General features: G+C 36.4%; 1 long non-coding RNA gene across 1 annotated transcript in view; it reads left to right on the top strand.

Annotated features, from left to right (window-relative positions):
* LOC134474623 (uncharacterized) overlaps window positions 1-5950 on the top strand; it is a 52859-nt gene extending 46909 nt beyond the window's left edge. The window contains exons 4-5 of the long non-coding RNA XR_010045498.1: window positions 5531-5657; window positions 5857-5950. This is a non-coding gene — a long non-coding RNA (uncharacterized LOC134474623). The remainder of the gene's footprint in view (window positions 1-5530; window positions 5658-5856) is intronic.
* The last annotated feature ends 6684 nt before the right edge of the window (window positions 5951-12634 follow it).

Below are 12634 nucleotides of genomic sequence, written 5' to 3'. Positions count from 1 at the left end.
CTCTAAATAGGATATTTTGGGAGTGGGAGGTGGAACCAGGGAACTTTTTCCTTGAAGTCACTTTCCTTTTCCCTATTCAACTTACCTGTGGCCAGAAAAGAATCTCAATCAGCTACTTGCATATCAGCAATGCCAACTTTAACCACCACCCAACTCAAAAACTATATGTGCCACCCACACATTTCCAGAAGAAAAAGCCAGACCGCCAGTTGTCATGGGATTCTCTCCATATTCTTAGAATAAAGGCCATTTTGACTTTATATTCTCTTCTTTACTACACCAAAAATCCTATCAGAAAGCTTCTGTCTGAGAGAAACAGGAAAAATTCTGAGCTGGTAGCAAAGGACTCTGTCTTTTCTTGGGACTTTATAGAATAAAATCATGTTGTGAAAATGGTTTAAAGTGGGTTAGATTACTGAGATTACTGAGGAGGTAGCTTAGCACAATAGAGAAGCTGAATATAAGAATGTAAAAGTGGCCTTTTATTTAAAAAATGTGGAGACAAGCCCACAGCCACTAAGGGATTGGCTTTTATTTTTATCTGACTGACTATGGGGTTATGGGGTATATGTGACTTTTGACTGGATGTGGTGCTTGGAGGGGACATTGAAGTCATGCTAGGAGCTAATGGGAATTTTATTTAGGCCCCTGGGAAAGAAAGAGGATGTTGTAATCAAGGAGAAAAGAGGAAGTGGCCATATGAGTAAGCATCCCTGAGTTCACCTTCTTCCACCTTGAACTACCGCCATGAGGTCCTGTAATTTTTCTAGGGCAAAACTCTTTCAAGTACATCCTTTGGTTTCAATGAAGTAATCAAAACAAAGAATTTTTGCTATCTGTCTTCCTCCATGGCTGGTGATAAGCCATTCATAAGAAATATTTTGATTCAATTCCTTAATGCATTGTTGATAATATAACCAAAATTACAGATCAGTTCATTTTCAGAAAAAGAAGCAGCACTTAAAGGCAGGGATAAAGTCCTTCAATGCAAGTATCCCTGGCAAGGTGAGATCAACATTGTGTAATATAAACTACAACTGATTTCTCTGACTTCCAGAAAGAGAAAAGTTTATACTGATATTGCTCTAGCAAAATCAATCTCCTGGTCTGCTATATCTGATATGAGGCTTTTATTCTGTAAAGTCAAAGACTTAATTTTAGGAACAACAGAAATTAACAGAAGAATATACTTATTGAGAGAAAGAAAGCTGCCTGAGACAGAGAAGTGGTCCTGAGCAGGTAGCCAAACACTGTCCTTTCTACGGATTTTTATAGAGTAAAATCATGTGGTGAAATGAGTTTAAGGAGGGGAAAACTAGGAACTCACAATGCAGATGGGCATAAATGGGACAGAGCTATGGTAGCCAATAAGATTATAAGTTCAGTTAAAGTTGATTAAGTTGGGAACAAAGAGGGAGGGGAGTCACATAGAAAGCAGGCATTCTTAGGCATCAGTGACTTCCCTTAGGGGTTTGGGAGGGTGACTACTGAGGTCATCAGGATGACAGGAACTACCTAGAATGTCAGTCTTTAAAAGGATACATTTCTTTGAATGGTGACTCCTGACTTCCTCAGAGTGCTAGGGAACTATTTAGAATATCCATCCTTAGGATATGGATGAATTTGCTTGTCATTTGTCTTGAGCCTTGGCCCATAGATTGAGGTGTCCGTCTTCTCCATAGTTGCAAGCTATCTGGTCTCCTGCATGGGCTCCTTGGGGGACCTAGCCCTGTCTCCTGCCAATACTATTTAAATAACTCAGATCCCTGTAACAGCACTATTTGGAAAATTGATTACAGATGTCTTGTGCTCTATGTGAATGATCTGGGGATGGCAATGTGCAATGTATATACCAGTGTTGCCCCCTGATTAACATGTTTTGAAGTTTAATTTTAGTTGATGTGTTCTTTTTTCCTTGAAATCAAATGGATTTGAAAATTAAAAGCCTGAGGTAAAGCTCTTCAGTACAAACACTCCTCTGTCGAGCTGAGTTCACCACTGTAGAAGAATGGCAGCTCCAGAAGTCTCTGCACTACAGTCTATCATTTGGGATCCTCTCTTGCAGGGAGGGGCTCCTTTCCCTGTTTATTCTTGACTCAGAAGGAGGGCAGTAGAGCAAGAGTCAATCAGTGATGAAGGGGCAGGCTATATGAACTGTCCAATCAGATGGGCCATTGCTGGCTGTGACTTCTGTCTCTTCTGATGTCTCATCATGATTTACCTGTTCTGAGTAATATACTGGTATCAAAATGCTTGCTGGATCTCATTTAGTACTTTTGATGTCCTTTGGCCTGATTAGCAAAGAACCTGAGAGATCCTGGAGCCATGGAATGGTGAGGTTGTGGATGGGAGCCCAGAAATATGGTGCATTGGGCGAAACCAGTTACAAGTGTTTAGGAGTCGTTCCGATGTCTGGGTCCTCAGGTATTTAGTTAGCTTCAGCTCCTGATGTCCTCCAGCATTGCCCATGGGTCATTCACTGTCCCTTTTGCCTCTTGCTGTTGGCAAGGGTGATTTGGGGTCCCCAGAACCCTGGCTCCACTATGACAGCAGCAGACACAAGTGTCATCTTTGAAATTCACTGCTGGCCTGGTAACTCCACAATCTTAGGCATTGGAAGGAGCTTGGGAAGACCCTGACTATGATGCTTTTTATAGCTTGTAGAGCAGTAATGAGCTACGTCTCTGCTCTCTTTCCTCAGAGTAGCTGATCTGGAATGTCCAAAGTTCATTAATGCCTGTAATGCAGGGCCTCATAGCCAAAATGGATCAAATTAAACTTGGGCTTTTTTGTATTTATAGTGATCTGCTAAATTTATAGTATGTTCTCATATTTCCATCCTCATGACAGGTAGTGGCAAAGGTCCTGAGAATTCAGAGATGTGTAGTAGTGTGCCTCAGTGGAAAAAGGCTTCCCAAACAACTGGTGAACTCATGTGTATTATACAGATCAGTGCAAAATATTTTCTGAACATACTTAATTATTTAGGTGGCACCCTTGCTCACAGACTAGATTTGTGAGAACAGCAATAGAGTTTTGAAGTCTGAGAAAAATGAAGCAATTTTGAAAGTGTTATCAAGGACGGGGTAAAAATTTGTGAAGGGCAAATTCTAGAAAGGGCTACCTGTTAAATTCTCATCAAAAAATGCCAAAATTTAGGAATTTTCATGGACATATACACATGATATCCTTCTGAATGGAAAGGAATAGGGGTGTCATCTCTGAATTAAGAGCTGATTTAGTAGCTTGGTTGTTCATAGACAGTTTAAATATGGAAATGCTCTACAATGGAATTTACTAAGTGGTGTAAAGGAAAAGCTCTAAAGAGAAATTTTGCAGTGATATCAATAGTTTGGCGTGAAGGGTTTCCTGCTGAGGATGGATCAGAGGAGTATGGAAAGGATGTGCAAGTGACTGACAGGATGCAGGAAGCCAATAGCAGGACATACAAGAGAGAGGGTCTTCACTGAAATTCAGGTAGTTCTTAGTGTAAGTATGAAGTTAAAGTTGGGTTCTGATCGCTTCCTTGAGGTGACCAACACTAGCTCTGGCAACAGTCAGTATTTCAGATCCCTGTCAACCCATGTATTTTTTGTTCCATACCTGAGATCTAATTTGGATTATCTCTAATTATGCCCCAGTGTCATGAAGGTAAAATTTGGATTTTTTTTTGTACCAAGGATTGAACTCATGACCTATGCTTTCCAGGAAGGTGGTCATGCCACTGAGCTAAATACCCAACTATGAAAGTGTTTTCTGTGTAGTATGGAAGATATCCACATTGTTTCTCCGAAGGTGTTGAACATTATTGGCATTTTTCGGTATTATATGGCTATAATTTTAAAAAACAAACCAAAGGTGTCTTATGTAGTCTGTTTTCAAGTTTCACTTTGTGTGTGGGGTGTCTCAGTCAGGGTTTCTCTATTTTAGACAGCTCTGTAACTTAGGATAGCCCCAAATTCAAGGAAGAACTCCTCCACCAGCCTCCCAAGATATATTTCTTATATCTGAATTGAAAGTGATCGCTTGGTGACAGTGAGCTATAAATTACAGCATGGGCCTGGTTCCATTTTATATACTTATTTTTTAAAAACAGTGTTTTCCACTGACATTTAAGTTATTAGTTTTGTACCATATTGGATGTTATTTATGTTTTGTTCTATGAAACCAAATGCATGTTTCAAAATGCTGCTGAAGTATATTAAGAACAAAGTACTCACTGGCCTAAATGAGATTTGAAGAGACATTATCTGTAGCCTATCAAAGTGATTCATGAGATTTTTTTTCTTTTTTTAAATTTTGAAAGTGGTAAAGTACAACAGAATAAGGCCAACTAAGATCATACAGTGAAATTGGTACACAACTTCACAACAGGTTACTGGGATAACAGTAATAGGTATCACAGCATAATTTATTATCTTTATAATAGTTGTTCTTTCAAACACGTATATCAAAATGAGATGAAATACAGAACATTATAGTAATTATCAAAACAGAATATTGAATAGAGAAATACCATTAATCAGAATAGAGCAAAACAGTAATAAAAATATTTGCCTTCAAAGAGATAGTAGAAGGAAGTCCCCCTTATTTGTTATGGTCTGCTTCCCAGGAGACGCTCAGATTTCTGGTTCCCATTTGATAACGGGGGGGGGGTGACAGGAGGAGAGGGTTAGGGAAGAGGGATATTTGATTTTAGGCCATGCATCAGTAGGTTCACTATTGCTTAGTAGGGAGACAGGCTGCTTGTTTGGTTTCACAGCGTCCTAAGTTCCCACATGGCACGGATCTCAGGAGCTTCTGCTGGTTCTCCCCCTGGAAGGGCCGCCTTCTGCCAGACTGCCACCACTTATCAGGGAGAAGTGGTTCTTGCTTCCCTTCCAAGTGTCCTAGATTCCAGCATGACATGGATCTCAGGAGCTGCTGCTTGTTTGCCCCCTGGATGAGCCACAGTCTGCCACATTGCCACCACTTATCAGGGAAGGGAGGTGCTTGCTTGGCTTCCCAGTTGATTGATGGGCTATTTATCTGCCTCTGTGCTTTGTGGATGCTGGTCCGACAGGCTTCTCACTGTGAGCTCTGCTTTAGAGACAGTACACAGGGAATCTTGCAGTGACTCAGCACAAGAATCAGTGCTCCTATTTCACTCTTACATTAGCAATGAGTTGCAATCTATCATCAAATTTGCTGTCTTCAAAAATGTGTATATACACAAAATTAATGACCAAAACATGGATTTAAATTTGACAAAATCAGTCTTCATTCAGCTGTTTTGTTTGGTTTTATTAGTTTTGCTCTGTTTTATTGAGACAAGCTTTCTGTATGTATATCAGCTGGATTTGAACACCCTATGGAGCCTAAAATTGCCCTGAACTCACCAAAGCCATCCTGTCTTGGCCTTTTGAGTGCTGGGATTATAGATATGCACCACCACACTTTGCTTTTGATTCAGATTTGTAGGAGAGAATTTAAGATATCACAAACCTGGTGTCTCAACCTTCGTGTGAGAACTATTTGTATGATCCTTTAGGAGGTGGTGACCTTTGAGGATGTGGTCGTGAACTTCAGCAATGAGGAGTGGCATTTGCTGAGTCCATCCCAAAAGAACCTCTACAGAGATGTGATGGGCGAAACCTTTAGGAACATGACTGCAATTGGTAAGGACAAAATACTTTTGTCACTCATGCTGTCAGAATGTTGTATGTCGCTCATCAGTGCTGTTTCATTAAAAACAATGTGAAAATATTTTTAAAAATAGCACAGACCTGGACACATTATATCATAACTCTAAACAAAATCTATTAATTTGTATGTATTATTCTACTGAGTGCTGGTATTTCTATGTCTACAATTCAGGAGGACTTGGAGATATCCAGGAAGCTGAAAAAGAATGCAAAATTTACTGGAGATACTTAAGGTAATTCGTACTCACAAGGAGAAGGAATGTTCCTGAGTAATTAGTGAGTCAGCAGAAAAATGACTGCCAAAGAAATGAGGCACCATTCAATTTATTGTCAGTAATATTCTACGAAGACGTATAAGCTAGGGTATGTATAATAAGTGAATTAAATCATGAAAATGTATGACATCGCATATAGATGTGTACGAAAGGCATACACTTTGAGTTATGACATTCTCCCTTCAGTTTTTCTACCCATATATACATGTGAATACAACACATTCATTATCTAAAATTTTCTACGATTGCAATAATTTGAAATAAAACGGAGTGCTTGTGTTTGCAAGCCATGCTCTAAAGAATCAGCCATTCTGAGTAAAATGCTTAGAAGGCTGGTGGAATGTTAAGTGCACTCATTCTGAATATCAGTGTGCAGTTGTCTCTAGAAATTGATCTCCTCATTCTTGTCCTGGATATATTTTTAAAAATTCAAAGTCCACATAAAATATTGATACATGCTTACTCATATACAAAGCAGATCAAGTTATAATATATCAGGCCTTGAAGAAGCTTAGCTATCTATCACTGGATTTGTGGAGAAAGAAAATGTTAATAGACCCCCTGTGGTTGTGCATTCTTGTAAATCCAGCACACTAGGAATCAAATTTTGCAGAATGGCAAATTCAAGTTCAAACTTCACAGCTTAATGATCAGCGAAAATCTCTTAAAACAGATTTAAAAAGCTATAGATTTTATGCTAATAGCTGTTGTTCATTCCCAGCACGGAAAAGAAAAAAATGTGTTATATAATGTCAAAAAATAAATAATATAATGTCACTTGCCATAAGAAATAGGTGGTTCTTTCCCCCATCAATTCGGTGAAATAGCTCAGCTATAAAACCTAAAATGTCACAGGGTTCCTTTTAGATGAGAAACCAAAATATAAATTGTGGAATGAAATGAAAGAGTTAATAGAGAAAAGTAAGACTGACCATATGGAAAAGGGAACTACAGGTTAAGGACAGAAGGGAGATTGTGATGGGGAAACATATCAGAATGATCTGTATGTGATACACATATGTACCCATGCCCAAAGTGAAGCTAAAGATTCTGCATTTCAAAAGGTACCAAATTTTAAGATTTCCAAATGTGTACCAGTCTTTTGGGAATGGTTGTTTTTAACATGTCTTACAAGGCCATTCTGTTACTTCATGGTCAGAATTTCTTAGCAGGCATTAGAAACAGAACGTGACATTAATTTAGTCATTAAACTGAGACCAATTTCACTGTGAATGTTTGTTTTTCTATTTAATGTAAGGAAAGACTAAAAAAAAAAACAAAATAAGTAGAAATGATACCACTTTCAAAGTGAAAATAAACAGTAAGAAATCTAAAGACAATGATTACATATGCTGCTCATAGAAATAGTTAATGAAACACAAAAGTGAAACATATGAAGTGGGGATTCAAACAGCGAGACTGCAAACAGTTTTGTTCAACTCTTCAATAAAAACTTTGTAATATGGTTATCAATCCTATATGTGATTTTTTTTTTACAGAAATGAAAAGCTCAGGAAATCCTATGGACATACATCTTGGAATTAGTGTAAAGAAGTATTCCCTTGTACTGCAGAAGGTAATGTGAATGTGAAAGAAGCAGAAACACACCACAATGTTCAGATCCATGAAACATATTGCAGTGGAGAGAAACCCTATGTATGTCAGCAATGTGGAAAAGGGTTCACAAAATCTGAACATTGTAAGCAACATGAAAGAATTCACACTGGAGAGAAACCATATGTATGTAAGCAATGTGGGAAAGGTTTTACCATCTCTGGACATTGTAAGGAACATGAAAGAATTCACACTGGAGTGAAACCATATGTATGTAAGCAGTGTGGGAAAGGTTTTACCCAACATGGACATTGTAAGCAACAGGAAAGTTCACACTCAAGATAAAACCAGTGTATATAAGCATCATGAGAATTTTTTTAGCACAAGTACATATTGCATAATGCATGACAAACTTCACACTGGGCAGAAAACTTATATATGTAAGGAATGTGGGAAAGGTTTCAGCAGAAATGCTCATTGTCCAATACATGAAAAAATTTACACTGTTGAGAAACCCTGTTTATGCAAAGAATGTGGGAAAGCTTTCACCACACATGGATTTTGTAAAATACATCAATGACTCCACACTGGTGAGAAACTCTATGCAGATAACAATGTGGCAAATCTTTTACCACATACAGTCATTGCAAAACACATGAAAGAATTCACACTGGGAAGAACCACTGGCTACACAAGCAAGTGGAGACACTTTCAGCAGCCAGATTGTAAGTGAAATATATGAAGAAACTCACACAAGAGATAAATCCTATGTGTTATGGGAATACTCTCAGCACACATGATCATTGTTACATATCTGAAAGAGCTCACTGGATCCTACGTGTATTAACAGTGTGAGAAATACAGCAATCCATGTTTGTTGTTAAATACATAGAAAAAGAAGCACTCTTCAGACAATTTTGATGTAAGTTTACTTTAAAAATTCCAAGTAGACCTGAAGAAATAATCAATACAGAAGTTTGATGTCAATCTTTTTTCACAAATTTTCCAGAAATGACAAATCTGATGTGGAGCTCTACTCAAGTACACATTTTGTATGGTTTTCAGTTAATCACTTATACCTCTTTAGATTTTTTAGTGTGTCTTTGTGCTTCAACATGGCATCTTGTAATTAAACATGGTAATCTGAAATGGGCTTTTCACTTTCAAGTATGGATAGTGTCTATGTACTTAATATTTTGTCTTTAAAACTTAATTTTCATATTTTTGTTGAATTATTTTTATTTGAAGAAAAAAACCAAAAAGTGTAGAAATAATACAGAATTTCTGAAAAATAAACAATAAAAAATCACTAGTTGATTAGTTACATATTGTCATCTTAGAAGTAATTGTTCAAGTTACAAAATTAAAGAATACAAAGAGATATTCAAATAATGACACTGCGAACAGATTACCTCAGTGATCCAACAAAAACTTATTAATATGCTTATATGTTCTACAAACTTGTTTTTTATCTTAAAGATGGTAAGATTAAACATGACAAAACAAAACAGAACAGTTCATAAGGAAACAAGCTAAGGAAACACAAGTTTCAAAGCAGGTCCCCTGAGATGTTCATTTTCTATCTTACTGTCTTTAGTTTTGTTCAAAATAGTTGTTCGCAGCTTCACAAGCATTGAATATACTGAACATTATAGAGCCAATCAAATAATTACAGGATGATGCAGGATTTTTTGATCTTCAAGACTGATTTTGGGGAAGTTGATAATGATTACCATAATGTGTCTCATTCTCTTCATAGTCTATGTCTTTATTTTTATGTATGCTGAAACTGAACATAAGAGACTAAACTAATATCACTCTGAACAGTGAATAATAGTATCCTGAGAAGGAGAAAGGCGATGAATTGCCTAAAAAAAGAAGGCAGAGGATATTGTTAAAAGTGTATCAGGATTTAAAAGCTACAGTAGTTCTGTTGCTCTGTTTAGTTTGATTATATTTTGTTCTGGTCTGTCTACTCATATTAGATTTGAGGACACAGCGAGGTAACCCAAAAATAGCAGGTTATACCATGATGGTAACTGTCCTTAATTTCCTATTAACTAAAACTGAAACCCTGTATTACTTACATTGTCTTACTATGACTGATCTTATTGGAAGCTGGTTTGTTTGAATGTTATTTGGCCTTGACTGATTTTATTCACATTTGGTATGCTTGCTGGTATCAAGTCCAAGAGTAGAGGCCACTACTCTAAAGTTGACAAGATGTGAAAGATATATACTGGGGGGCTGGGGATTTAGCTCAGTGGCTTAAGCACCTGCCTGGCAAGTGTGAGGTAATCAGTTTGATCCCCAGTACCAAAAAAAAAATAAAAGATATAAATTCCAGGTTTAATTTTTTTATTTGAAGAGAAAAAAAGAACATAAAAAAAAAAGCAGTAAAGGGTACAAATCATACAGAATTTCAAGGAAAAAATACAGTAAGAAATCACTAGTTAATAGGTTACATATTGTCTTCTTAGAAAGTTGTCCAAATTATAAAATTAAAGCATATAAAGTGAACATTCCTATAGCGAGATTGCAGACAGTTCCGTTCAATGATCCAACAAAGCTCAGTAATATGGTTTTCCTCCCTACACACTCAAACAGGAACTTACATCTCTTAGTCCACCTTCCTTTCCTCTCTTATTCACAATAACAATTACACTTTTTGGTTTTTTTTACTCCCATAGTTCTTATTACTCTTTTTGAAGAGAATAAAACCTCAAGTGAGTTACCAAAACAGAGTTGGTTAAAACATAAGAATGGGCATAGTACTTGATGCAAAAATAGAATATCAGGTGATCAAAAATGGTTACCATTGTGCCTCTTGCTATTTTTAAAAAGAGTTGCTATATCATCAGGTATAATAGAGTTGATCAAAACAGTACAGAATAAGAACAATAAAATCTACACTGGAGATCTTACAGGATTTAAAAAGAGGATAATAGTGAAACCATAATGGGCATCATAGTAAATCTTATTGCCTACAAAGTGGTTGCCTATATCCTCAAACTTGATAATATCAAACAAAATAGAATATAGTAAAATCAGGCAGAACAAGATGGGGAGAGCAATACTGAGATTAAAATCAGGTTAATAGGAAAACAAAAAAGTTACTATAATATATCCCATTACCTTTTAATTTAGTTTTCCTTTAATTGAAAAAAAAAATAAGAAAAAATAGAATAATTTTTTTTAAAAAGGGTGGAGATCGAGATAAAAGAGACATTGTAATAGAACAACACAGGTCAGAACTGAACAATTAAAGCATCATTTTGTTTCACCACCAGATAATCTAACATAATATTAGTCACCATAGTGTCTCTTTCCTTGCATTGTTTGAGTATAACTTCGTATACTATAGAATCAGTCATATCAAGACAGTGAGAATCCATTCAAGAGAATGAAAGAATTACAGAGTATTTAGAGTCAGTTAACAGAAAATGAACAATGATTTCTATATTATCTCTTTGCCTGTGAAAAATTTTATTTATACTATCACATACAGTAAAATATATTAAGATACAACATGTTAAAACCAGTGGAAACATGTACAACAGCTTGATGGGAGTTCTAAAGAAGATGATATTAAATCAGCACTAGCTTTTATGATGTGTTATTTTCTTCAGAATAGCTATTCGTACTATCACCGATACTAAAAGTGAAAAACCCATGGTAAAACCATTGTACTTAATGAGTGAAAACATTATATGGATTCAAACCAATATGATTGGGTATCATGATTACCACATACTTCTATATATTATCATTTCTTATACTAGGGAATATATTTGGTATTTATACATGTGAGTTTGATTTATTTCACTTATGAGTATGGTCTCAGTCTGCATCCATTTATTTATATGTCAATGTGATCATTCTTTATAGCTGAGTAGTACTCCATTGTATAAAAATACCATAACTTTTTATCCATTCCTCAGTTGATGGACACTTAGGTTGTTTCCAAGATCTGGCTATTACAAACTGTGCTGCTATAAAAATGGGTGCACATATATCACTGTGGAATGATGCTTTCAGTTCTTCTGTGAATATGCCTAGAAGTAGAATAGCTGGGTCAAAAGGTGCTTCCAGGCCCAACTTTCTGAGAAATCTCCAGACTGATCTCCACAATGATTGCACCAGTCTACACTCCCAAAAACAGTGCAGAAGAGTTCCTTTTTCCCAACAGCATCTCCAATATTTGTTGTTGGTGGTTTTCTTGATTTGGCCATATTTTCAGGAGTGAGATGAAATCTCAGTGTGGTTTTAATTTGCATTTCTCTAATGACCATTGATGGTGAATATTTTTTCATGTATTTATTTGTCATTTGTATTTCTTCATCTCAAAATTGTTTATGCATCTCAGATGCTCATTTTTGGATTGGGTCTTTGAATTTTGGTGGTCTCATTTTTTAAAATATGTTTTAGACAGAAGTCCTCTGTCTGAGGGGCAGTTCATTAAGACTTTTTCCCAGTTTGTGGGTTTTCTTTTCACTATACTGGAAATTTCTTTTCATGTGCAGAAACTTTTTAATAAGAGGTGATCCCAATTATTGATTCTGGGAAGCATTTCCCATGCAGTTTGAGTCCTGTTCATCAATTATGTACCTACTCCTATGTCTTCAAGGTTTTTACCCAATTTGTCTTCCAATAGATTTAGTGTTTCTGTTTTAATATTTAGATCTTTGATCCATTTAGATTTTATTTTAGTACATGGAGATAGGCATGGGTCTAGTTTTAGTTTTAGGCATATGGAGAACCAGTTTTTCACCACCATTTAATAAACAGAATGTCATTCTTCCAGTGAACATGTTTGGCCCATTTATCAAAGATAAGGGTTTGTTTGTAGTGGTGGTTGTATCTCCTCATCTATTCCACTGATCTTTGGCTCTGTTTCAATTCCAGTACCATGTTGATTGTACTACAGTTGCTTTGTAGTATAACTTCAAGTCAGGGATTGTGGTACCTCCTGCATTGCTTTTGCTGCTTCTAACTGTCCTTGCTATTGTAGGTTTCTTGTCATTCCAGATGAATTTTAGGGGTGATTTCTCAAGTTCTATGAGGTATGTTGATGGTATTTTTATCAGGATTGCATTGCATCTGTATGGAAGTTTTGGGAGA

This window comes from Cavia porcellus, unplaced genomic scaffold, assembly GCF_034190915.1.
Source record: "Cavia porcellus strain 051 isolate PalLab524CR breed Dunkin Hartley unplaced genomic scaffold, mCavPor4.1 scaffold_34, whole genome shotgun sequence".
Taxonomy (NCBI): Eukaryota; Metazoa; Chordata; class Mammalia; order Rodentia; family Caviidae; genus Cavia; species Cavia porcellus.
The sequence above is the reverse complement of the archived record's forward strand: the minus strand, read 5'-3'. Positions and strand labels throughout refer to the sequence as shown.